The following is a 25,437-nucleotide window of genomic DNA, read 5'->3' as shown; positions in this document are numbered from 1 at the left end:
TAGTATGAATGCTTGCAAACTCAAAAATAAAATTAAAAACAAAGAAAAGAGAAGCTCTAGACTGAATTCACCTTGCAGCTGCAAACTTGGGAAAGAAATAGTTAATCTTCTGAACAAACAAAAACTGTTCTCTTGCAATGCTATTCTAAATTTTATTAGGGCTGTGGTTTAAGAAGGAACAAAACAAGGAAATAGGGCAGTTTGGGTTGAAATATTTTTAAACTTAGGAAAATTGATCTACAAATACATGTATATGATAAGGCACAGCTTTAAAGTTGTGCTGTTTTATGCATACTATTTCAAATTACACACACACATAAACACATACATGTAGATAAGGCCTTCCGTTTAAGTTTTTCTTCATCTCAGCTATAAAATGAATGAAAAAGGAGCTTAGAGAGAGTAGAGAGAGCAGATCTGAGTCATAAATACCTACAAGGCTAATATTCTCCTCTCTACTAGGACATTTTAATGCTTTAAACATTTTTGGTTTGTCTTTTACTATCTTTAAGTAGTTGTGGAAAGGAGTTGCCATTGAACAAAGCAGATTATGAGTGCGACATATCTTGATCAACATCACCCCTTTCAACATTCTCACACCTCCCTCTCTCCCTACCGCTTTCCTCACTCTTCTTAACTTTATAGGATATACATTGGATTCTTTTTTTTTGCTTCTTTTTAAAAATAACTTTTTATTGTGAAAATACTGTACAGAGGGGTTACAGTTACATGAGCAAGGTAATGAGTACATTTCCTCTACCATCCCTTCCCTCCCACCTCCGCAACTACACTCCTCCCCCTCCCCCGCCTAAATTGTAAAGTTCATTTTTCAACATAATGTCTTGTACATCTCATTGTTGCAATGGGTCTACCTGTAACCCTATTCAAACATTACATTTTTTCCCTTCCCCTCCCCAAATTATACCAACATCAAATACAGTGAAAACAGGGGTTATACTGTGGGGGAGGAACATACAAAGCAACAAAAAATCACATGGTACATTATAAATGCATTAGAAACAATAGCAAGAAAGAAAAAACCACTTGTGTTTCTATCTTGGGGTTCATTTCGCTTAACTTCATCTTATCTGGTCATCTTTTCTACTTGTCCCAGACATATACTAGTTATTGCAAATAAGGGAAACCATGAGACCTATGTTTCTTTGGGCCTGGCTTACTTCACTTGATTTCCTCTTCATTTGCCTGCCCCCTTTTCCTTGATCCCACCCACCCTTTTTAAGTAACACACTTCCAGGATATGGTAAAGCCACCAGCACAATCCTGTTTATTGCAGCACTATTCACCAAAGTCAAGATATGGAATGAACCTTCATTCGGCCTTCAGTGGCCAAATGGATCAAGAAAATGTGGTATATATACACAAAGGAATTTTACTCATCCATTAGAAAGAATAATACTATGTCATTTATAAAAAACTGGAAAGACTTGGGAACAATTATGTTAAGTGAAGTAAGTCAGGCCTAGAGAGACAAAGGATGCATATTTTCCTTTATATGTGGAAACTAGATCTAGTTTGTAAACCTATAAATAAATAAATACATTGTGTGGTAAGCAAGTGTGCATATATTTTAACATCTTTTGAAATAACATGTTTCTTAAGAGTTTGAAACCCTACAAATGAAATGTATTTGTACTTTTTCCATTTCTCTCTGAAATTGTGAAGTAAAATGTGAATAACAATCACCAGCGAGCCACTGAGGTTCACTGAAGCCAAGTGCCACTGCGTAGATGGTTTATGGTGCATCCAGGCCATGATCACAGTCACCTTTGATTGTGGTCATTCATTGTCATGACCTCCATCCCCTATTCTTTTCTTTAAAAAAATATCCTATTTGCATTCATAGATCCAAGTCTTTAATTGGTCTGATAATTATATCCAACATTAAAATATTAATTTGGAAATGCAAATGATTCTGAATAGACAATAGGAAAGTACAAACTGGGTGGGCTAGAGAAACTCTCAAAAATGATTATTATTCCAAGAGCATCCAAAAATGAAAGATAGAACCAAATCAATTATGCAACATGTTTCCTATTTTTTCTTTTTTTGTATAACAAAATTATTTGGGAATGCTTTTGGAATGTTCTGAAGTAGAATCTGATTTCTGCTGCTCCAAACAACTTGATAATTATTTTATGACTATCTTCCTTAAAATAGTTGACTGACTCACATTTCTTAAATAGAAGATTACATTATTCCCATGGTTCTGGCAGACAGAATCAAGTGGCAGGAATATTTTTATTCAATTTTTGTAACAGTAGACACTGGTAGAGTTGTTTACATCTACAACAAGCTCCTGTTCCAAACATTTGCTCAATTACTACACCTCTAGATATTAAGCCTTGTTTATTTTCAAATTTCGGTCTGGGTTCTCACTGGAGTGGTAAGTGCTTCATTTTAGACTACCTTTACTCAATCCACATATTTTTTTTTATATTGCATTACAATCCTAGACAAGGAATTATGGGATTGCTATTAATTAAGCATTCTTTTCAGTTAAATTCTTCAATTGTACTTCAAAAGACAATGCAAAGTAGGATTTAAATTGACTGACATAGTTGAGTAAGTCAGAATGATAAAATCATTAAAGCAAGAAGAAGCTTTTTCTTATGATAAGGTAGAGCTGACTTATCTCACCAGATTCTTTTGGACTTTTGTGTAGAGAAGAAGAACCTGTAGTCCCAGGGAAAATTTATCAGATGGAATTTGATCTTTGTCCACAAATATGAGGCATGTCTGCTGCTCTTTTTGTCTTGCAATACCTATTAGGCTTTCTAATCTTTTTATTTTACAGTCTGTTTGATTTTTTTGAATATTTTTATTGTAAAGATACTGTTCAGTGGGGTTACAGTTACATGAGTAAAGTAATGAGTGCATTTCCTATTAAGCATTGTTACCCCCTCCTCTGTTTTTCCCCCAACTATCCCTTCCCTCCCCACTTCCCCAACACCTCCCTCACCAGCCCCGAAGCTGTAAAGTTCACTTTCAACATAGTTCTTGCATGTCTCCTTGTTACAGTGGGTCAACCTGTATCCTTGTTTCAGAATTTTGTTATTTCTCTTTCCTTCCCCAAATTAGAAAAATATTATATACAAGATGCAGGACACTGGAATTAAATACAGTGAAAACAGGGGTTATACCATGGGGAAAAAACATACAAAAGCAATAAAAGTATCACATAGATGCTGGAGGGATGTGCCCAAAAGGGAACCCTACAGCATTGTTGGTAGGAGTGCAAACTTGTTCAACCTCTCTGGAAAGCAGTACGGAGGTTCCTCAAAAGACTACACATAGAGCTCCCCTACGACCCAGCAATCCCACTTTTGGGTATTTACCCAAACAATCGCAAACAAGGCCATACTAAAGCTACAAGCACAATTATGCTTATTTTAGAATTATTCACCATAGCTAAGATATGGAATCAATCCAGATGCCCCTCAGTAGATGAATGGATCAAGAAAATGTGTATACATGCATATACACACACACACACACACATACACACACACACACACACATTCCAATCTTTCCATTTCCTAGCAAATGGGCAATGTCATTCTTTCTGATGGAGGCCTAGAATTCCATTTTGTGTGTGTGTGTGTGTGTGTGTGTGTGTGTGTGTGTGTGTGTGTGTGTGTGTGAAGTAAGCAGACCCAAAGAATCATAGGACCCATGGTTTCCATTATTTTCAATAACTAGTATACGTCTAGGATAATCTTACCAGACAAGCAGAATAGCTCAACAGCTATGTACATATGACCATATAAGATGATGCTAAGCAAAACAAACCTCGAGCTTTCTAATGTTAGAAGATCTGATACTGTAACACTAAGAATTAGGAAAATAAATGTGCACAAATATCAACATCAAGTTGAGGGCTGCATTATCATGTTATACGCACATCTGTGTATGTACTGAATTTGACCAAGAAATATCTGTGGCACATTTCCTACTATACAACTTAGCAGGAACAAAGTTATCATGGTACAGTAGGCCTGTAATCCTAGCTACTTAGGAGGCAGATATCTGAAGGATCGTCATTTGAAGCTAGCCTGGGCAGAAAAGTCTGTGAGACTTCATTTCTAACAAAAGCTGGAAATGTAGGTGTGTCTTAAATGGTAGAGTGTCAGTCTTGAATGAAAAAAGCCAATCAAGAGTATGAGGCTCAGAGTTCAAACCCTAGTACCAGAGAGAGAGAGAGAGAGTGAGAGAGAGTGAGAGAGAGAGAGGAGAGAGAGAGAAATCCCCAAAGTAAGGAAAATCTTCGTACTTCTAATGGAAAGTTCTTCCTTTTTTCCATGTGAAAGGTCATGTTTCAGACCCAGAAGTGAAATTTGTTCTCAAGAAACACATTGTGGCTTTCTCTGTTTGCCCACCAACACCATCCTTATTATATCTCACATTCAATACATATTTTGTTTTTGGGAAACTTTATCAATTTCCTCTTTTTGTATATGATTAGGCCAACAGGATGCTATTCTAGCTGGCACAGACTTTCAAAGCTCATTCAGAAAACAAAAGCTTACCTAACACTAAGCACAATTGCTGAACAACAATCAAGAGATCTCATCTATCTTCCATAAATTCAGCTACTTGCATGCCTCCAGGTGAATTCACTTGGCTCCCAACCTGAGCAGTGTGAATGCAGAGCCAAACTCAGCACTTCTCTGTTTCCCAGAGAAGCTACAGCTTTCTCCTCAGTCATAAATGCTGGACGGAGAAGGTTGCTCAGAAAAAGAATCCCCAAGCAATGTGTTGTTCTTTGAAGAAAATTGTAGACAAAAAGCAATTTTGAAAATATAATACAACTTTTTGACAAAAAAACAAAAGCCTTCACAATAGCAGTTGCAAAAGTGACAGGACACAGTTACAAAAAAAGACTAAAGAGAAGTATTTGAAAGGAAAGGCTTTTTGGGTTTGTTACTTTAATCAATCTGACATGTTGATGAATGTTTAACCTTACAGAACAGGCTGGAGGTTGAAGTGCTAATCATGAGATATGTAAAGGCTATTAGCTTGGCTTTGAGACGAGCACAAATGTGCAAAATCTTGAAAGATGCTTTGTTTGAGCTTGCTACCTTGGCTTCCCCTGCAAGTGTAACAGTTGAATGCATATGGATACATACTCATTCCATTCCATACAAAAAAAAAACAAGTTGGGCTCTACAGAAAAGCAAAATACACTTTTTTATCAATCTATTTTAATGACATGACTTAGAAGCTATAAACATTTGCCAATAAGATATAATTCTTACAAGTGATCTGTTCACTATTTTCTCTACTTGTACCTCAATGTTATTGTTTGGACAACCAGCAATTTCCAAGATTATTCCCCCAAAACTTGTCCAAACTGCCTTTTTTCTTGTCTGTCGTGGGGTTTGAACTCTGGATGTGGGCTTTGAGCTCTATCAGCTTAAGGCAAGTGCTCTACCAGTTGAGTCACAGCACCATTTCCAATTTTCTGGTGGTTAATTGGAGATAAGAGTCTCATGGACTTTCCTGCCCGGGCTGGCTTTGAACTGTAATCCTCAGATCTCAGCCTCCTGAGTAGCTAAGATTATAGGTGTGAGCCATTGGCACCTGGCTCCAAATTTCCTTTTGTAAAACAAACAGTTAAAAAATATAACTGAAGAAGGGAGACTTCTTTTAAAGCCAGATACTCAGCTTTTAGTTCCACATGACTTTCACCATCCCTTTGAGCATTATAGCACCTCAAGATTAGGGTATTACATCCTTACAAATAGAACCCCATCCTTTATTCTGAGGATTACAAGACTCTAAAAAAATGTTGGACACTGCAAACAATGTCACAAGAACATGGCAATGTTAAAGGGTGAATTCTTTTCAAATAATATCAGTAATCTAGAGACTTATAGTAACAGGTAATATAAGAAGAGCAAATAATATCAATGAAGATAAAAACAAAGTTGCAGCACTCACAAAACACTAATTGACATTTTGAGCAATAAGGAAAAGAATGGTAGTAAAGACACAATAAAATGACTGTATTTTTCTATTGCACTTTATGGGCATTAAAATAATGGTAATGTAACATGTAACAATGGCCTGACAGCCTGCAATTAATAGTTGCTTCAAAAGAAGGTAGGAGCTGTATATTATATCATTCTTTATTGCCTTATTTCTCAATAGAAGAAAAATTAATGCAGAAGAGATGGAGAGAATGTCATGAAAAGGAAGATGTACTGTAAATCTCTTTCAGGATCACCAGTCTGATGTTGATGAACAACCCAAGGCTTTATTTGATGTTTACTATAATAACTGCATGCTGCTTTACTTTGCTTTCTTTTAGGATGTTCATGCTGAAATCCATACTGACATTTGTTCTATGTTCATTATAATATTATAATAAAATATATTTCAGCCTCCTAAATCAGTATGTGAAGTAATTAAGAATAACTCCCAAGCTAACATAGCAAGAGACTTGTTTCATGGAGGAACCTTAGAAAGTAGAAAAGTGATCAAGGAGAGAATCTGCTTTCAGCTCAGACTGTACAAAGCAGTTGACCTTCCTCCAAGGAGAGGATTGTTCACTCCTTTATCTGAAGGCCAAGCAGATGATCATCTTTGCTAAAGTATACAGCTGATAGAGGAATCCCAGAAAGAGTATGGTGGGGGTAGGCAGAGGATGGAGTGAAAGGTTGGGGGTAGATGAATAAGCTGGACCACTACAAGGTCTTCCCTAACAGGTCAAAGAGGTCTTTGGTATTGCTGTAATATCTTAATTGTTCAGGCAATAAATATGACTAGACACCAGTCAGACATGTGTATAATACAAGCTACTCAGGAAGCTGAGATCTGAGGATTCTGGTTCAAAGCCAGACCATGCAGACAAAATGAAGGAACTCTAATCTCCAACTAACCATCAAAGAGCTAAAAGTGGAAGTGTTGCTCAAGTGGTAGAGCATCAGTCTTAAGCAGAGAAAGCTAAGAAAGCTAAGAAACAGCAAGAGGACATGAGTTCAAGCACCAGTACTCATACTCACACATACACACACACACACGTATGTATATGTGTGTGTGTGTGTGTGTACATGTGCCATAAACTTCAGCATAAATCAGATGAAAGAAAATTACTTACTTGAGAAATCTATAGAATAGCTAAGATATTGTATAAAGAGAATAATGTAAGATCTGACAATCCAGTCCATAGAAATTGATAACTCATTCCTGGAGGTCAGTAAGACATAATCCCCAGACTTGGAAAAGAAACAAAAATGGGACCACAAACTATCCCAGGATATGCACTGGTTAAGACTTTGTGTTATACAGCTTTCCATCAGTGTAATAAATTCCTGAGATCATCAGCTTATAATGATGGTTCATTTTGGCTCACAGTTCTTGCATGTTTCAGCCTATGATTAGTTGGCTCCAGTGTCTTTGGGCCTGTGGTAAGGCAGCAGCTCATCATGGTGAGGAACATGGTACAGCAAATTTACTCAAGAGATCAGGGTCTCATAATCACCTTGTAGGGCATACCCTCAATGACCTCAAACCTCCCACTAGGTCCCAACTCCTAAAGTTGTCCTCACCGCCCAGTAACATGGCTAGAGACCAACATTTTAACCCATGAGCCTTATGGGAGCACTCCAGATCCAAACTATTGCAGGGTTATATTGAGTTTCCGAGTAAAGAGAAATTACAACTTCATTAAGACTTGTGTGTGGCAGCTGGGTGCAGGGCTCTCATATCTGTAATCCTAGCTTCCCAGGACTCTTGAGTTCTGAAGATGGTGGTTTGAAGCCAGTCCAGGCAGGAAAGACTGTGAAATCCTTATTTCCAATTAACCACCAAAAAGCTAGAAGTGGAGCTGTGGCTCAAGTGGTAGAGTGCTAGCCTTGAGCAAAAAACCTCAAAGACAGTGCTCAGGTCCTGAGATCAAACTCCAGGGACCATACCAAAATAAAAAAAAGCAAAAAAAAAAGTCTCCCACCAAAAAGCCTTAGTGTGTTATAAAGAATCAGCCAATCTCTGTACCCATTAAAGTCCAAGTTAAACAATTGCTCCAGACACTATGCATGCTGGCAACAACATCCAGTAAATGCTGATGTGACAATAGGAGCTTAGTTCTGACATTCTATGAAACAAAAGTAGCAATGCAGGCATTTGGGTTTTTATGATATATTTCTGAGTTTTTGTAGTATTTTTATATACTGATTATCAATAATTTTTAATTAATAGTGATATTTATTGCAGTTTCCCATCATCCCAATAAATGTCTTTCATTTCTCTAGCAACTAAGATAAATCACTTAGAGTCATCTCAAATTTCACATATAAACCATATGCAAAACTTTTTGGTTCTATCTTCCAACTACCCATAATATGGCTACCTCTCTCCATGTTCCCTCCCACGTCTCTCAATCAAACCATCAGCTCTGCCCTAAACTGGTATAATACTCTCATGACTACCCTCTGTGTCTCTGCCTAACCCCTACCCCAACAGAGCCAACAGACCATGCCTTCAAGTCTTTGATCCAAGCATGTCATTCCTCCATTCAAACCCTCCAACAGCTCTCCTATTTTCTATTGTTTTTCAAGGACATACAAAATCTAGCAACAAACATCCTTGATCTCTTGACATCATGTCTTGCTCTTCCTGCTCAACTAGGGTTCACTTTGCTGTGGTCAATTTGGTCTAACTATAGTTGTTCAACCATACCTTGCAAACTTCAAAATCAAAGCTTTACTATGTTGTATGTATCCAACTGGGAATAAAATTCACCTTTTTATAAAAATTGTGAAAACACTGTACAGAGGGGTTACAATTACATGGGCAAGGTAATGAGTACATTTCTTATCAAGCATTGTTGCCTCCTCCTTTGTTTCCCCTTCCCATCCCTTCCCATCCTCCCCCCCACCCCCCCTCCCACCCAATCCTCCTTGGGCCGCCCCCGTCACCCTCCCCCCGCCCCCCACACCAAAGTTGTAAAGTTTGTTTTTGACATAATGACTTGTACATCTCATTGTTGCAATGGGTCCACCTGTATCCCTATTTAAACGATAAAGTTTGTTTTTCGACATAATGTCTTGTACAGCTCATTGTTGCAATAGGTCCACCTTCCTATTTAAACAATTTGTTTTTTCCCCTTCCCCTCCACAAATTATACCAACATCAAATACAATGAAAACAGGGGCTATATCGTGGGGGAGGGACATACAAAGCAACCAAGAAATCATCTTATAAATGTGTTAGAAACAATCACAAGAAAGAAAAAAACATTTGAATCCTTATCTTGGGGTTCATTTCGCCTAACATCAGCTTATCTGACCGTTTCTGCTTGTCTCAGACATATACCAGTAATTGCAAATAAGGGAAACCATGGGACCTGTGTTTCTTTGGGCCTGGCTTACTTCACTTAATATAATTTGTTCCAAGCCTTTCCATTTCCTAACTAATGGGGCAATGTCATTCTTTCTAAGGGAGGCATAGAATTCCATTGTGTATATACACCACATTTTCTTGATCCATTCATCTACTGAGGGGCATCTGGGTTGGTTCCATATCTTAGCTATGTTAAATAAGACTGCAATAAACATAGTTGTGCTGGTAGCTTTAGTGTGGTTTTGTTTGTAAACATTTGGGTAAATGCCCAAAAGTGGGATTTCTGGGTCTTAGGGGAGCTCTATGTGGAGTCTTTTGAGGAACCCCCATACTACTTTCCAAAGTGGTTGAACAAGTTTACACTCCCACCAACAATGCAGTAATGTTCCCTTCTGTCCACATCCCCTCCAGCATCTGTTGTTATTAGAGTTCTTGCTTATAGCCATTCTAACTGGGGTGAGGTGGTATCTCAAAGTTGTTTTGATTTGCATTTCTTTTATGGCTAGAGAGGTTGAGCATTTCTTCATGTGTCTATTGGTCATCCTTCTTTCCTCTTCAGAGAAATTTCTCTCTAAAATATACCTGGAACTCAAAAAATTAAATTCCCCAACAACAAATTCTCAAAGAAACAACTGCCCAATAAATAAGTGGGCTAAAGACCTAAAATACAGCTTTAGTATCTGGAAAGAAGAGAGAAGATGAAATGATTGGGGTAAAGAAGTAATAGGAGAAATGAGCGGAGGTCCCTACCATGTTCTAGACAATGATCTGACTCTTTCATTGTCAGATTACCCATTATGAATCTCTGCAAGTATCACAAGAAATAGATCATATTTGGCATCTTGAGTGGACAGGAGACTCAGAAAAAGCTCCTAGAAATTAATCAACTGACGTCACCATATTCAGACCTGAAAGGCATCAACAGATTTGCCCAAGCTTGACCCATGTGTCAAAGTCAGTATATCTTGGGAAAAATCCTTCCTTTGACCTTCTAGCTATTTGAATGCACATGAATAAGAAGAAGAGAGGAGGACTAAATGGTGAGCACATTTCCCAGTGTGCCTCTGATGTGATGACAGTGACGGGGAAAACCAGGACACAAGATGCACAGGTTCAATAGTATTCAACTTTGTAGATTTTTCTGGCACTCTGAGTCACAGAAAGAGAAAAGCGTCTTTCAGAGCTTGCATTACTTTTTAGGAAAGTAACATCGAGTTCCCCATTTGCCTTTCTTCCTGAGACTAATTAGTATCGTACAAATCAAATACCTGGGTCTATTTGGTCAATTAAACAAATGGTGTCATTTCTGCATTCAGAGTCACTGAAAACATTTCCTAAACACACATATATAAGGACAAAACACATAGTTTACTATAAATAGCAAATAAATATCTGTATCTTTATGTACATATGTAGAGATATGAATTCACTATTGTATTAATGTATATATAATATCATAATCCATAAGTATTCACACTGAGAAGCTAGGGCCATTGAATCTTATAATGAATCAATTTAACAAAATGCATTATCTTTTTTGTTTCTAGCACAGGAGTGTTTGCTTTTGTTTCTCTTATAGTTAAACTGATTTCAAACTTCCAAAGAAGTGAGAATGGGAAGGTTATATGTGTGTGACAGCACTCTGGTATTGGGCCACCAAGAGATCTCCCACCCAGTGAAGAAAATACCAAAGTTTAAGCTAGCCTTTAAAAGGCCATGCTTTCTACACACTGGAAAATCATGCTCTAATAAATATGTGAACAAATGGAAGTGAGTTGACATTCATCTTATCGAGGCAGCCTGTTCACCAAAGAAATAAACTATGTCTTAATAGTTCAAAGGGCTCAGCCACTAGACATGTTCTTTAAGTACTTCTAAATGGATGGAGAAAATGGCAACAGAAATGATACTAGCTGCAGCTATACTGATTCAAGAGAGGAGTTTATTTCAGGAGCTTTTTCTTGCTAAGGTGATACAGCATATCTTCTAGCAGTTTTCCCTGATCCCTATCAGGTTGAGGCCTGCAAGGTAAGTGGGGAGTAGAGGGATAAATCTCAGATTTGTCACACATAGCTAGTCTGGATTCCATCATTATGAGTACACATTACCATTCTTCAGGTATGTAGCACCATTGATTTGCCTTCCAGCCAAGTTTTAGCACATTTCTGAAAGGCAGATCGATGTTAAAATGGCTCTTAGAAATTTGTAGCCCCAGAGAATATTACAGTCTGGCTCTAAGTCGTGGGTATCCTAGCCAACAGGATTGGGGATGTATTTTATTTCTCAGACTAATCCAAGGTCTAGTCTTTGCAGAGCTGTGAAGTCGGTGCCATCCAGTGTGCAAAAATACAGGAAATCAAGGGACTTAGATTGCAGCTCTGCCTCTGTCCTGTCCTGGCTGAGAACATTTGAACTAATAATTGAAGCCCTCTGTGTCTCTTGTTTTCTCAGTTGCAGAGAGTGACCTTGAGCAAGCTGCTTACTTCTTGTGGGCTTCATTTAATTACCCATTAAAAGCAAGCTTGCTGTGGTATGTTATGATAGTAGTAGGAAAACTCTTATTAGAGTATTGCTTTTTCGAATCTACTTAATGTCTCTGCCTTCAAAAGATATTTAAAGATGGTTCAGAGCAGAATTAGCCAAAAGATCAAATAAGGTTGAAGAGAGTTGGTATTATTTGTCTGGTCAATTAAAATATGAAGGTGGGAACCTGTGTGGCTTGAGTGGCAAGGTCACTGGTTAGAAATCATCCTTCTTGACATCTAGTACCAGCTTTGCCTCTACTACTGTGTTATCGCAGCAGGTGGTAACACTGAGGCTCTAGATATTAAGTAAGGGAACATAACAACTTGGGTTTGAACTCAGGGCCTTATGCTGAGGAAGCATGTGCTTTGCCACTGAGTCGTAATCAGATAAGGATCTTGCTTCCTTCCCAGGTGCAAGTTTGGACCAAAATTCATCACTATTAGGCTTCCATGAAAGCTAGGATAACAGGTAGCTGCCACCATGCTCAGCTGCTTCCCCTGAGATGTAATCTCATAGACCTTTCCCCCTGTGCTCACCTGGAACCACCATCCACCGATTCTCAGCCTCTCAAATAGCTAGCTTCCCAGATGTGTGCCACAAGCACACACACAATAATCAAGTGATTGTTTTAATCATATGCAGTTATTGTATGCATTAATGAGGCTCAGTTGGATATTTCCATACATGCATATAATTGGGATAAATCTTAGCCTCCCTTTATCCATTCTGCTGCTCACAACAACCTCAACCACTAGTATACATACAGTTCAACTGTCTTTAGTTTCCAGATATGACAGAGAAGATGCAATATTCCTCCTTCTGAGTCTTGTTTACTTTACTCAACGTATTGTCCTCTGATTCCATTCTTTTTGCTGCAAATGAGATGAAGATCTCTATATCAGCTATATCTGTACCATCTATATCTGTATCACTTGTATCTATATCCACACATCTTCATACACACACACACACACACACACACACACACACACACACACACACACACAGAGTCCATTAATCAGCCATTAATGTTAATGAGCAGCTGGGTTGATTTCTTATCTGCTGTGAAGAATACCACAACTAACTTAGACATATTGATATTACTTTGGTGTGCTGATTTTATTTCCTTCAGGAAGCACGCAGGAGTATACTAGCTAGATCATCCCATTGTATTTCTGCTTTTAGTAGACTGAAGGTTCTACTAAATTTACATTCCCTCCAACAGTGCATTCCTTTTTTTCCACACATTCACCAAGCTTTGTTATCTTAGTATTTTTATAGCCACTTCAACTGAGCTGAGATGAAATCTCATTATAGTTGGGATTTGCAGTTCCCCTGATGACGATCTTATTGAGCATTTATTCACATATTTGCAACTAAAATATGGAGAGAGATATATAATCCTTTCTGTGATATCTCAGAGTGACTAAGTCAAAACACAGATCATGTCAATGACATGTGAGCAAAAAAAATGGCCTGGAATTCTGAAATACCAAATCCTAGAATGAGATTCTCATTGATATTTGAAGTTATAAGTAAGCAGCTACCTGTTTGTGATACTACATTTGTTTTGTTTAACATCTAAATATGAGAATCTTAGCTTAATACAACACCATGTATTACTTCACAACTCAGCTCTGCAGCTCTGATGAAATCAGCTGTGTCCCATCAAGGTATTTCAAATCAAAATGTTGGCATGTAGGGCTCTTCAGAGGAGGCTGTGGGAAGGATCCAGCAGAATTTAGATCTGGGTGGCCCTACATCTGAGCTCCAGTTTCCTTTGTTGCATGTCAGCTGTACAAAGTTCTCTTACCAAACTAGAGCTGCTTATATGGCTTCTTATGTGATCTCTCTGTCCCCAAATCAGCAGTAACTTGTCACATCCTTCTCCTTTTCTATCACATTTCCTCTCTACTTGCCTAGCACAAAACAGTTCTCTGCTCTTAACAGTTCATGATTAGATTAGGCTCACCAAGTTAGTATCCTTCACTTTACAATTATAGCCAAGCACATCATTTAACTTATCACAATACCAGGAGTGAAATCTCACCACATTCAAATATTCCACATGTAAGTCATGTGAAATGGAAGGGGAAATTTCTAAAAATTCTATGTAAATATGCCTTAGGGATCACTTTTTTGGACATGCAAAGCCTAAACAATGATGGCCTTGTTGCCAGGCTATTAAAGATAATATAAAGTTAGGTGAACAAATGACATGAATTAAATCCATGCAAAGAATAATAGATAAGTGTCTTCCATTGTTGTGTATGATTCAGGGATTCTGACCATTCTTATAACTGGGAAGTGTTGACCAGCAGATTCTCTATGCAAGCTCTCCATTCCACTTGAACAAAGTCAGTTAATTCTTCAAAGTAGTTCAGCCAATGTCAAAATCAGCCAAAATCAACTTCAGTTCAATGAATACTTGAGGAATGACTGATACCAGTCACCAATTTATATAAATAAGATACAATTCTTTTTTTTTCCAAATCGAGAGTCATGATAATTTGGATAGCTATTTAAACGATGATGTCAAAACTCTATTTTTTCTCTACTTTTTTTCTGTGTGCATATTTCCAGTGTATAAGAAGACAAAGCTCTAGGCTAAGGCAATGAACTTGATAGCGAGAAAATGAGTGGATTCTAATATGTCAAGGAAAGTAACCAGGATAAAGAAACTTCAGATGAATGGAAACTGAAAAAACAAACTAACATTCTTTTCATTTTCCCCTTGGTGACCCACATTGCACTGAAAATTCAAGCACAAATACAAAGAATAGAATGGGAATGATACCAGCTTATGGACTGATTATATAAAAGACACAAGAAAATGGCCCAGTTCAGTTTTCTACTAAATAATAATAATTTAACATTCATCTCTGTGAACATTTTGTTTCTATTCAACCGCTTAGAAAAGGCATTTGAATTACTGTAGGAAACTTTAACTGTCAGTCAAGTGTCTGAAGCATCAATTGCCTCTCAAATATTTTAGGATAAATTAAATAAAAAATCTTGATGTGCAGAATTGCTTTTGATATCTATTGAGAATCATCACTCAGTACTTGAGAGCAATAGATAAAATAAGCAGATATGCCAGCATTGTAAGATGACTGGCTCAGAAATTATCATTTAGAAAACTTTGAAAGTTATTTCTTATACTTTTTCTTCTATAACTATCTTATCTTTGTGTGTGTGTGTGTTTGTGTGTGTGTGAGTACTGATGATTGAACTCAGAGTTTGTGCACTTTAGTTTTTCTACTTCAAGGCTTGTGCTCTACCACTTCAGCCTAGCTTCACTTCTGGATTTTTGATAGTTAATTGGAGATGAATCTCATGGACTTTCCTGCCTAGGCTGGCTTCAAACAGGAATCCTCAGATCACAGCTTCCTTAGTATGCAGGATTCCTTTCATTTTGACCAACCTAAAAATTTAACAGTGAATAGATTACAAAAAGTTCTGCAGTTGGGTGTGGTAGTGTACCACTTTAATCTCAGCATTTGGAATGCTGAGGCAGGAAGATTATATGTTTGAGTCTAGCCTGAGTTGTACAAATATCTCCAAATACAACACCCCAAATAAAACAAAAATTTAAATTAAAGAAGTGCAATCTTTTCTAAGATGATTTCCATTGGCTCTCTAGTAGAAATACCACCTACACAATCTACACAACAGCCGTACCACCTTCCTATCATCCCCATTTTTCTCCTTCCTTTCCCTTCCACTCTTTCCTTTCTCCTTATTCCTTAGTTCTTTTTCTTTTCTTTTCCTTTTTTTGTGTTGGTGGTAGGGCTTGAACTCATGGCCTGGGGATTGTCCTTGAGCTTTTTCCACTCAAGGCTAGTGCTATGCTACTTTGAGCCACAGCACCACTTCTAGTTTTCTGGTGGGTAATTGGAGAAAAGTCTCTAAAGGACTTTCCTGCCCAGGCTGGCTTTGAACTGTGATCCTCACATCTCAGTCTCCTGAGTAGCAAGGATTATAGGTGTGAGCCACTGGTGCCAAATACTTTTTTTTCTCCTTTATTATCTTTTCCTCTTGCTTTAACCTACACACCAAACTGGTTTCTTTGGGTTTAAGAATTAACTATGAAGGCTAGGCTCTGATGGCTCACACCTGTAATCCTAGCTATTTTGGAGGAAGAAATCTGAAGCCCATGATTTAAAGCCAGCCTGGACATAGAAGTCTACAGACTCTTATCTACGATTAGCGAGCAAAAAGCCGAAGTGGAGGTATAGCTCAAATGGTAGGGTACCCACCTTGAGTGAAAAGTCTAAGTGAAAGCTGAAGGGCCTCAATTCAATTCCTAGTACTTGTAAAAAAAAAAAACCACTTAAAATTGTATTATGAACGTACCCTTCTTTAGAAAGATACTTGAAAATACTTGAAATAATTTCTACAAAAGTTTTGCATAACTTCTCCACCTTTAGTTATCACTTATTTATAAACAATAAACCTCATCTACATACCCTATATTTCTTTGTGTTCATCTGTTATTTTTTTCTATCTTAATATTCTGGAATCCAAGTAAAACAACAAAATAGACTTTATTCTTTTGAAACAGTTTTAATTTTAAATAAAAATTGAGCCAAATGACAAGGTTGTTACATACCCTTCTTCCACACCTACACACACTTTCCCCTATTATTAATATCTTGTGTGAATGTGGGATACTTGTCACAATCGATGAGCCAGTGTTGAAGCCTATACTTTACCTTTCACTTCACTCTTTGTGCTGTGCATTTCATGGATTTTAACAAATGCATGGTTTCATGTGTGCCACATTACAGTGTCATATAAGGTAGGTTCAATGTCCTTAAGCCCCTGCTGTGGGTCACCTGCTTCTCCCTGGCCTCCCTGCCCCAAAACCTTTGGCAACCACTGATATTTGGCTGTCTCTCTTAACTCTTTGTCTAAAATTATAAGACTATTATGTTGGATTAGTCATATGACATACTGCCTTTTTAGACTAGCCTCTCCAACTTAACAAGTTGTGTTTAAGTATCTTGCACATTTTGACACATAAAACTAGGCTAAATTTGTTTAACATTTATATTTGAATAGCACTGTAGCAAGTTTTAAAGCTCTATATTGAAAGCGTTTTTAAGAACAAAGTGCCTTACTGTATCCAGTGCAACTGCTGAGAAATATAGGAGTAATTTAATTCTTGTCCCTTTTCTACTCCTTGGATATCTTGTTATTTTTCTCTTTGTCCTAACATTCACAAACTTACAATAATGCATCCAGGTTTATGAACTTCTTTTTTGTGGTACTTTACCAGGTATGAAATCTTTCTATATGAATTCTTATATATTTATGTAAAGACATAGTAGAAGATTTCAGACCAGATATTTCTTACCTTTATTTATTTTTCATTGCTTCTGGAACTTCTGTTTTGTAGATATTAATATTTCAACATCTTCCTTCTAGTTCACTGTTTGTCAGTTACATGTTTCATTTATCTATCCTTTTATGGTTCTTAGAAAAAGTCTCTCAAATTTTTCCACTTTTGTGAGTTTGCAAAGGTATATTTTATATGCCAGAACATAGCTTACTTTGTCAATATATGAATGGAATAAGAATGTGTATTTTGCTGTTAATTAGAGTCTACACTGTCAATAAGTTAAATTGATAGAAGTGGGCATGTTAACTTACTAAACTTACTGTGGTAAGTTATATAGGATATATATATATATACATGTGTGTGCATATGTAGGATATATATATATATATTACTTATTTTCTGTTTTGTTGTATGCTTTTCTATTTATTTTGTTTTTTAAATTTAACTTTACTGTCAAGATGATGTGCTGAGGGGTTACAGTTACATAAATAAGATAGTGAGTACCTTTCTTTTCAAACATTGTTACCCCTTCTCATTTTTCTCCCACTTTCACTCCATCTGTTGTCCCCCCCATGAAGTTGTAAAGTTCGTTTCCATCATATGAGTATTGCTGCTGCATTGGTTCACCCTTCGTCCTTTGTCTCATCATTTCATTGTTCCCGTTCCCTTCCTGAATTCAGATAAACACATATACCATGCACAGGGTACCAAAATCAAATACAGTGACAACAGGGGATAAACCATAGGGGAAAAGAATGAAGGAAAAAAGAAATAACTTCACATAGTGTGTTATAAACAACAACAACAAAGAAAAACTTGGTTTCCATATTTTGGAGTTCATTTTGTTTAGCATCATCCTATGTGGTCATATGTATATAGCTATTTAACTATTCTGGTCCTCTTCTAGAACTATCCTAGACATATGCTAATTATTATAAATGAGGGAAACCATGGAGTCTATGTTTCTTTGGGTCTGGCTTACTTCACTTAATATGATTTTTTTATGTATTTCAGTAATACTCCAGAATTTGTAATATATATTCATTCCAACATGGAATGCAGACTCTGCTGACAGAATATAAGTTCCTTTTCTTACTTGCTTTGCTATTATCTTTTAATAGTTGTACAAAAGCATCCCAATTCAGTATGTCAGTTTATGAATACAATGTGCTTTGATCAATAGCACCTCTTTCACCGTTCTCCCGCTATCTCCCCAACCCCACCTATCCCTCAAATTTCCAAATTTCTCTGAATATTATGATTGCATCCTCATACCCTTCCTCTTTCCTTTGTCCAAATACAAGATATAACATCACTGAAAATGTTTGGGGGTAATCTTGCTTAAAAGTAATTTTAAGAGTCTTATAAGACTAATAGCATAAACATAGCAATCTAATCATTAAAGGTCTTTTTTCCCACATTAATATGGGTTAAAATTTTGGTCTTGCCACATACTGGAATTTAACAGTTCATTTAGATGGGTGAAAGCAAATGTAAGTCAGCTTTCTTACTTGTGGGAGAGAAATTTACAGATAAACAATGGGAAGAGACTAAAGTGATCCAGATGATAAAACAGTTGGGGATAAGAATATGAACTCATGTTCAGCTACAGATAGATACATGGTTACATATAAAATATTTATATGGAGATGCCTGAGAACATGCCAGAACACACACACACACACACACATACACACACACACACACACACACTTACTTTGTTTGCTCTTTCAACTATAATAAAACACTCAAAAGGAACAAGCTTGTCTTCTAAAATTTATGTCCAATTAAAGAAAACAAGGCTCCTTGAAAAACTAGCAGAATGAAGCAGGAAGTGTACAGGATGAGCATGGAGGACTAAAAATAGTCCACATCATTAGTGAGTGCCAAAGGGATATATCTTAGCCAATGGTCAAAGTTGGAATAACTTCAGCAACAGACTAAACCCTAAACACAATGTGATGAATGAGGAGAGTAAATGCATATAAATGAATTCTTGGCTAAACAAGTCAAGAGACAAATCACTCCTGAAAAGAGTTCCAGAATTTCACATGAATATACATTCCCAAGAAAGTGGAAAATAGTGTTCAGATCCTTAAGTGCAGGTGATTCAGTGACTTATTTCTAAAAAGTATAGTAGGAACAAGATAAAGGAGAAATCTGACAACAATAGTTAAGCCAGGTGAATATCAGTAGTGTTATTTCATGTTCACAGAATAGACTCTTGATATAAGGTAGTGATTTTACTTTTTACCTCTGTTGTCTCCATTCTGAAAATGCATTACCCCAGTTGAATACTATTAAAAGCATGAGATAAATTCCAGTAGAAGGCCATCTGCAAATTACCTAACCTAGTTTTTCTCAAAAATGACAAGGTCATCAAAAAAAAAAAAACAGAGAAAATGTTACAGCCCAGGTGAGGCTAGGGTAACAATGACTAAATGTAATGTGGTGTCCTGGATGAAACCCTGGAAGCAAGACAAGATTGTGGGTAAAAAACTAAAATAAATTATGGATTTTAATTTAAAAATAGCATATCAAATATATTATGTGATCATTATGATGTTTGCAGTAGAAGAAACTGGATAGAGGAGATATGGATATAGGAGATAGTTGGAAGTTTTCTCTAATTCCAAACTGCTTAAAAACATAAAGTTTATTTTTTAAGTATCATTGTCAAACAGGTCAATATGCTATGTATAACAGCAAAAAAATTGAAAGATAATATCAATATAGAAATTGTTGAATAATGACAACTCATCAATATGAAAAAATAAGCAAAAAGTGATTTTGAATATTTGGGAGGATCAATGTAAATGATGTATTTGTCCAATGATGAAATTTTGTTTCATCTGGGAAATGGAATTGGAAGAGAGTAGGAGAAGAGACTTTCATTTTCTAATATAAGTCTGTGGGTATCATTTCACGCCTTAATTATATTCATGTGAATTTGCTGAAAATAAGATTGCTTAAAACCAGGATAAGATGTTGAGGATGTCCAGCTCTATTTGAAGGACACAGTGTCTTTAAGATATTTCTCAAAGACACAGTAGTTCTCACTAATCCCTGGGAGATTTATCCTGTAACTGCCAGTAGATATCTATCCGCAGATGGTATCCATATACTCTACAATTTAATGTTTTTTCCATCTCTTTTGTTCTTACATATTTTTTGTGCAGTACTAGGATGTGAACTCCAAACTTTGCATTCTCTGGGTAAGCTAAGCGGTATCATCCTCCACCCCCCTCGCTTCTCTCTCCATGTTTGTAAGTCTTTTTGCTTTTAGGTTGTTTTTCAGATAGGCTCTCCTTGTTTTTTCCCCCCATGTTGACCTCACAGCATAATACTACCCATATCTCTGGCCCAGCTAGGATCACAGGCAAGCACTACTGTGCTAAGCTTTTTAGTTAGATAAGGTCTCTTTTTATTTTTTTCCTGAGCATGCCATGAAACACGATCCTCCCAATCTCAGCCTCGAAAGTACCTAGATTACCAACCCTTTTCCACCTTAACTGGGCATTTAAAATTTGCTGTCTCTAAATTTCTTTTTCCTTCTTCACAATTTGACGATTCTTCTACATCATAGATAGTAGGAAACTTAGCATTTGGCTTTTTCTTTAGTTATTATGTCGAAAAATCTTCACTTAAGGGAAACACTTTATGACTTCAGTGACATATTCAAATGGTCAGTATCACTAACCTTGTGCTTTTGGACCATCGTTAAGTAAAATATGAGTTTCCATAAACAATCACTTCAGTATTGCAACTGGACCTGATAACTCAGATAGCTACTGAGCAGGCAGCCCACGCAGCATGAATACATTTGACAATGGAATGGTTCACAACCCAGGAAGCACTCAAGTTCTTGTTTTTTCCCCCTCATTGCTCCAATAATGTGTAATTCAAAACTTATGAAATATATGAATTTTTTCTGGATTTTCTTTTAGTATTTTGAGGCCACAGTTCACCATAAGGGTCTGAAAATAAGAAATGTTAAACCCTGGAAGAGGAAGGATTACTGTGCAAACAGAATCACTCTGTGCACACCAATAGTAACTCACAATGACTATAATGTATAAAGTTTATACCAATTAGCTTATCCCAGGCTACATCATAAGAATTTAGCATCTTATTCTTTGTTGCCACTTACACAATCTTCAGCAAACGGTTCATTGTAATTTCTCATGTTGTCAGTTGCATGCCTGAAATCCATACAGACTGGCATCTATAGCTGTCAATTTCTTTTGCGTTTTTCATATGTTTCCTTTTACCACAATATCTCCTCCATTTTTACAGCTTTTAAAACTTATGCAAAATTCATTTCCTAGCTCAATTACTTCTTTTCCATAATTTGCATTTAGAGTTTGCCAATCAGAGAAAGAACTGTCCTATTTTAGTTCTCATATCCTTTTATTTACAAAAATAAATATATGATATTTAATGTATTTATATTATAACCATACGGTATATGTCTACCTTCTTCAAATCTTACCTATCTTTTTCTTTACTTGATCATAAATTCCCAGCAGGATGAGACTATTTCATTCATCTGCATATTCTTATTTCTTCGTTTCTTGGTCCCAGTTTTGGGGCTTGAACTCAGGGCTTGGGTGCTGTCCCTGAGCTTTTTTTTTACTCAAGGCACAGCTCCACTTCAAGCTGTTTCTGGTGCTTAAATGGAGATAGGAGTCTCACAGACTTTCCTGCCTGGGGTTGGCTTCAAACCGTGATCCTTAGATTTCAGCCTCCTTAAAAACTAGAATTACAGTCATGAGACAGTGGCATCTTGCCCTTGCATCTGCTTGACCTCAGGACTTTATGTCAAGTAGTGTCCATAATCCTCTTCTCTAAATTCCATGAGGGGAAATGCTGATATAATACACAAGAATTGGAATGTTCAGTTACTAGTACCAGTTTTTAGCTATTTGGGACCCAGAAAGTATTTTTCAAGTACTGAGATGCAGCTTTAATATGTGTCAAAATATGTACATCTACTGCTAAATGAAAGCTAGTAAGCCACTTGATTCTGACTATGAAAAGACATACAGGAAGATATATATAGGCATGTAATTTAGGCTTATTTGCCTATACTGTTCAGCCTTCACAGATAGTCCATGGAAAAAATGAGGGTTGAGTTACTAAAGTGTGATTGGGACACTTAATGTGAAAAGGAACTACAAGCAAAATTTTAAATATGATGTTTTCATCTTAATAGTGTTACGATTCTTAATAGTCTAATAATAGGCTTTCATTTTTTGATATCTTTATTTTCAGGTTCCCAATGGAAGATACTCCCAGTGCTATTTTCCTTTTTAAGAAGGACTATATATTTTCAGCAAAATATCCTTACTCAGGATGTTACCAAAAGGAAGATTTACTGAAAGTGCCCACAGTTTTAAAATATCACTGACCAAAAACACTCTTGAAGGAAAAAAAATCTAACATTCTTATCTGTATTGCCCTTAAATTTCCAGCTTAATATGAAAGTCAGAGAAATTCATTCAGAATTTATATTGTTTCAGGAGTAATCAAAATGAATGTTGCATGTTTGCAAAAAGTAGATATAAATAACTGTAAGAACTGATTTGTTGAGACAGGAAAGACTTGTCTTGTTTTAAGATGCACAATTTATAGCAAGAGAGAGAGAGGTATGAAGCCAGGAGAGGCTCTTCCAAAAGTGTGTGTGTGTGTGTGTGTGTGTGTGTGTGTGTGTGTGTGTGTGTTGGATTGTTGCACAGCTTCACAATGGGTTTCAAATGGCTGTACTTTACTTTCACTATTGTATAAAGTTCCACTGACTAAGTTCCAAATAGGTTGTATTGGATGAGATAACCCCAAAGAACCCATAGTCAGTTTCCCCAAGAGCAGCAATTTCCCCTCTCTTCCCAGTCACCCAAATGCTAGCTCTGAAGCTACTGTTCCTGCCAAGCTTTCCTTGTTTAGTTCATATTAAAAAAATTCCTTAAAGCTTTGTGCCTTTTAGAGATTTGCCAAATACTGTGCTCCAATGTTTTCCCTTTATTAGAGTACAAAAGTATGTTGCTATTATTCAGATATCTATCACAGACTTTGAACAACAAATGTTCGATGAATATTTGTATATCTGACTGAATTCTCCAGTGTTTGTTGTAAAATTAGCATTTTCATATCAATATCACTATTTTTAAAGCTCAGTACTATGATCTTTCCCCTAGCTCCCTTAATTACTTTTTGTCAAAGTAGTTTACTACAAGAACAGCTGTTTGGATTGCTGTCTATAGGGTGCCTATCTCTGGAGGATTTTACATAGCTGGCATCTTGCTCTATCTCCCCACAAGGAAGTTTTAGATGCATCCTTAGACTAGAAATAATTTCATTTCGTTGTATTCAATGGGGAACCATCCTATGAAGGGAAGCATATCAAGAAAATAATTGTTGAAATTCTTATTGCAGTAAGTGGAATTGAGACACTCACCCTAGACACTACTTTCCATGAGAAAATCATTCACAAAATCCTTATTGGTTCTGGTAATTTAAAAGGCAATAGAGAATCAGGTGCCAGTGGTTCACACCTATAGTAATCCTAGTTACCCTGGAGGCTGAGATCTGAATATCAAAACTTGAAACCAGCCCAGGAAAACAAATCCAAGTGACTCTGTCTCCAATTAACCAGTGAAGACAAGTGGAGGTGGGGCTCAAGTGGCAGAGCATTGAGCACAAAATGTAATTGAGAGCTGAATTCAATCTTAATGCTGGAAGACAAGTTATATTTTAAAAAGAGGCAGTAGAAGATGTTGGTTTGACAGCTTGGTACTGGCACAAGAAGAGACCTCAGGACCAATGGAACAAAATTGAAAACCCAGAAATGAACCCACAGACTTATAGCCAACTAGTCTTTGATAAGGGAGTTAAAAAAATAGAATGAAAGAAAGACAGCCTCTTCAGTAAATGGTGCTGGCAAAATTGGTTAATCACCTGTAGACAACTAAAGCTATATCTATATCTATCTATCTATCTATCTCTCTCTCTATATATATGTATATATATATATATATATATATATATATATATCTCCTATACCAGAATCAACTCCAAATAGATCAAAGACCTCAGAGTCAAAGCACACACCCTGAAAACATTACAGAATGGAATAGGAGAAACCCTAGGTCTCCTTGGCACAGGCTGAAATTTTCATAATAGAGACCCAGAAACACAACAAATAAAAGAAAGGTTGGACAAATGGGATTGCATGAAGTTGCAGAGCTTCTGCATGGCAAAAGACATAGCTAGCAAGATCTATAGAAAGCCTACGAATTGGGAAAAGATCTTCACTAGCCATACAATGGATAAGGGTCTCATATCTAAAATATACCTGGAACTCAAAAATTTAAAACCCCCAACAACAAATTCCCAAAGAAACAACTGCCCAATAAATAAGTGGGCTAAAGACTTAAAGGGAGACTTCTCTGAAGAGGAAATAAGAATGGCCAATAGACGCATGAAGAAATGCCCAACATTTCTAGCCATAAATGAAATGCAAATCAAAACAACATGGAGATTCAACCTCACTCTAGTTAGAATGGCTATAATCAAGAACTCTAATAACAACAGATACTGGAGGAGATGTAGCCAGAAGGGAACATTACTGCATTGTTGGTGGGAGTGTAAACTTGTTCAACCACTTTGGAAAGTAGTATGGAGGTTCCTCAAAAGACTCCACATAGAGCTCCCCTATGACCCAGAAATCCTACTTTTGGGCATTTACCCAAATGTTCACAAACAAGACCACACTAAAGCTACCAGCATGACTATATTTATTGCAGCATTATTTACTATAACTAAGATATAGAACCAACCCAGATGCCCCTCAGTAGATGAATGGATCAAGAAAATGTGGTATATATACACAATGGAATTCTATGCCTCTATCAGAAAGAATGACATTGCCCCATTAGTTAGGAAATGGAAAGGCTTGGAACAAATTATATTAAGTGAAGTAAGCCAGGCCCAAAGAAACACAGGTCCCATGGTTTCCCTTATTTGCAATAACTAATATATGACTGGGACAAGCGGAAAAGGTCAATATCTATGTACATATGACCAGATAAGATGAAGTTAAGTGAAATGAACCCCAAGATAGGGACACAAGTGGTTTTTTTCTTTCTTGCAATTGTTTCTAAAGTACTTATAAGAAACCATGTGATTTTTTTTGTTGCTTTGTATGT

This window comes from Dipodomys ordii, unplaced genomic scaffold (assembly GCF_000151885.1).
Source record: "Dipodomys ordii isolate 6190 unplaced genomic scaffold, Dord_2.0 Scaffold4, whole genome shotgun sequence".
Taxonomy (NCBI): Eukaryota; Metazoa; Chordata; class Mammalia; order Rodentia; family Heteromyidae; genus Dipodomys; species Dipodomys ordii.
Note: the sequence above shows the minus strand (reverse complement) of the source record.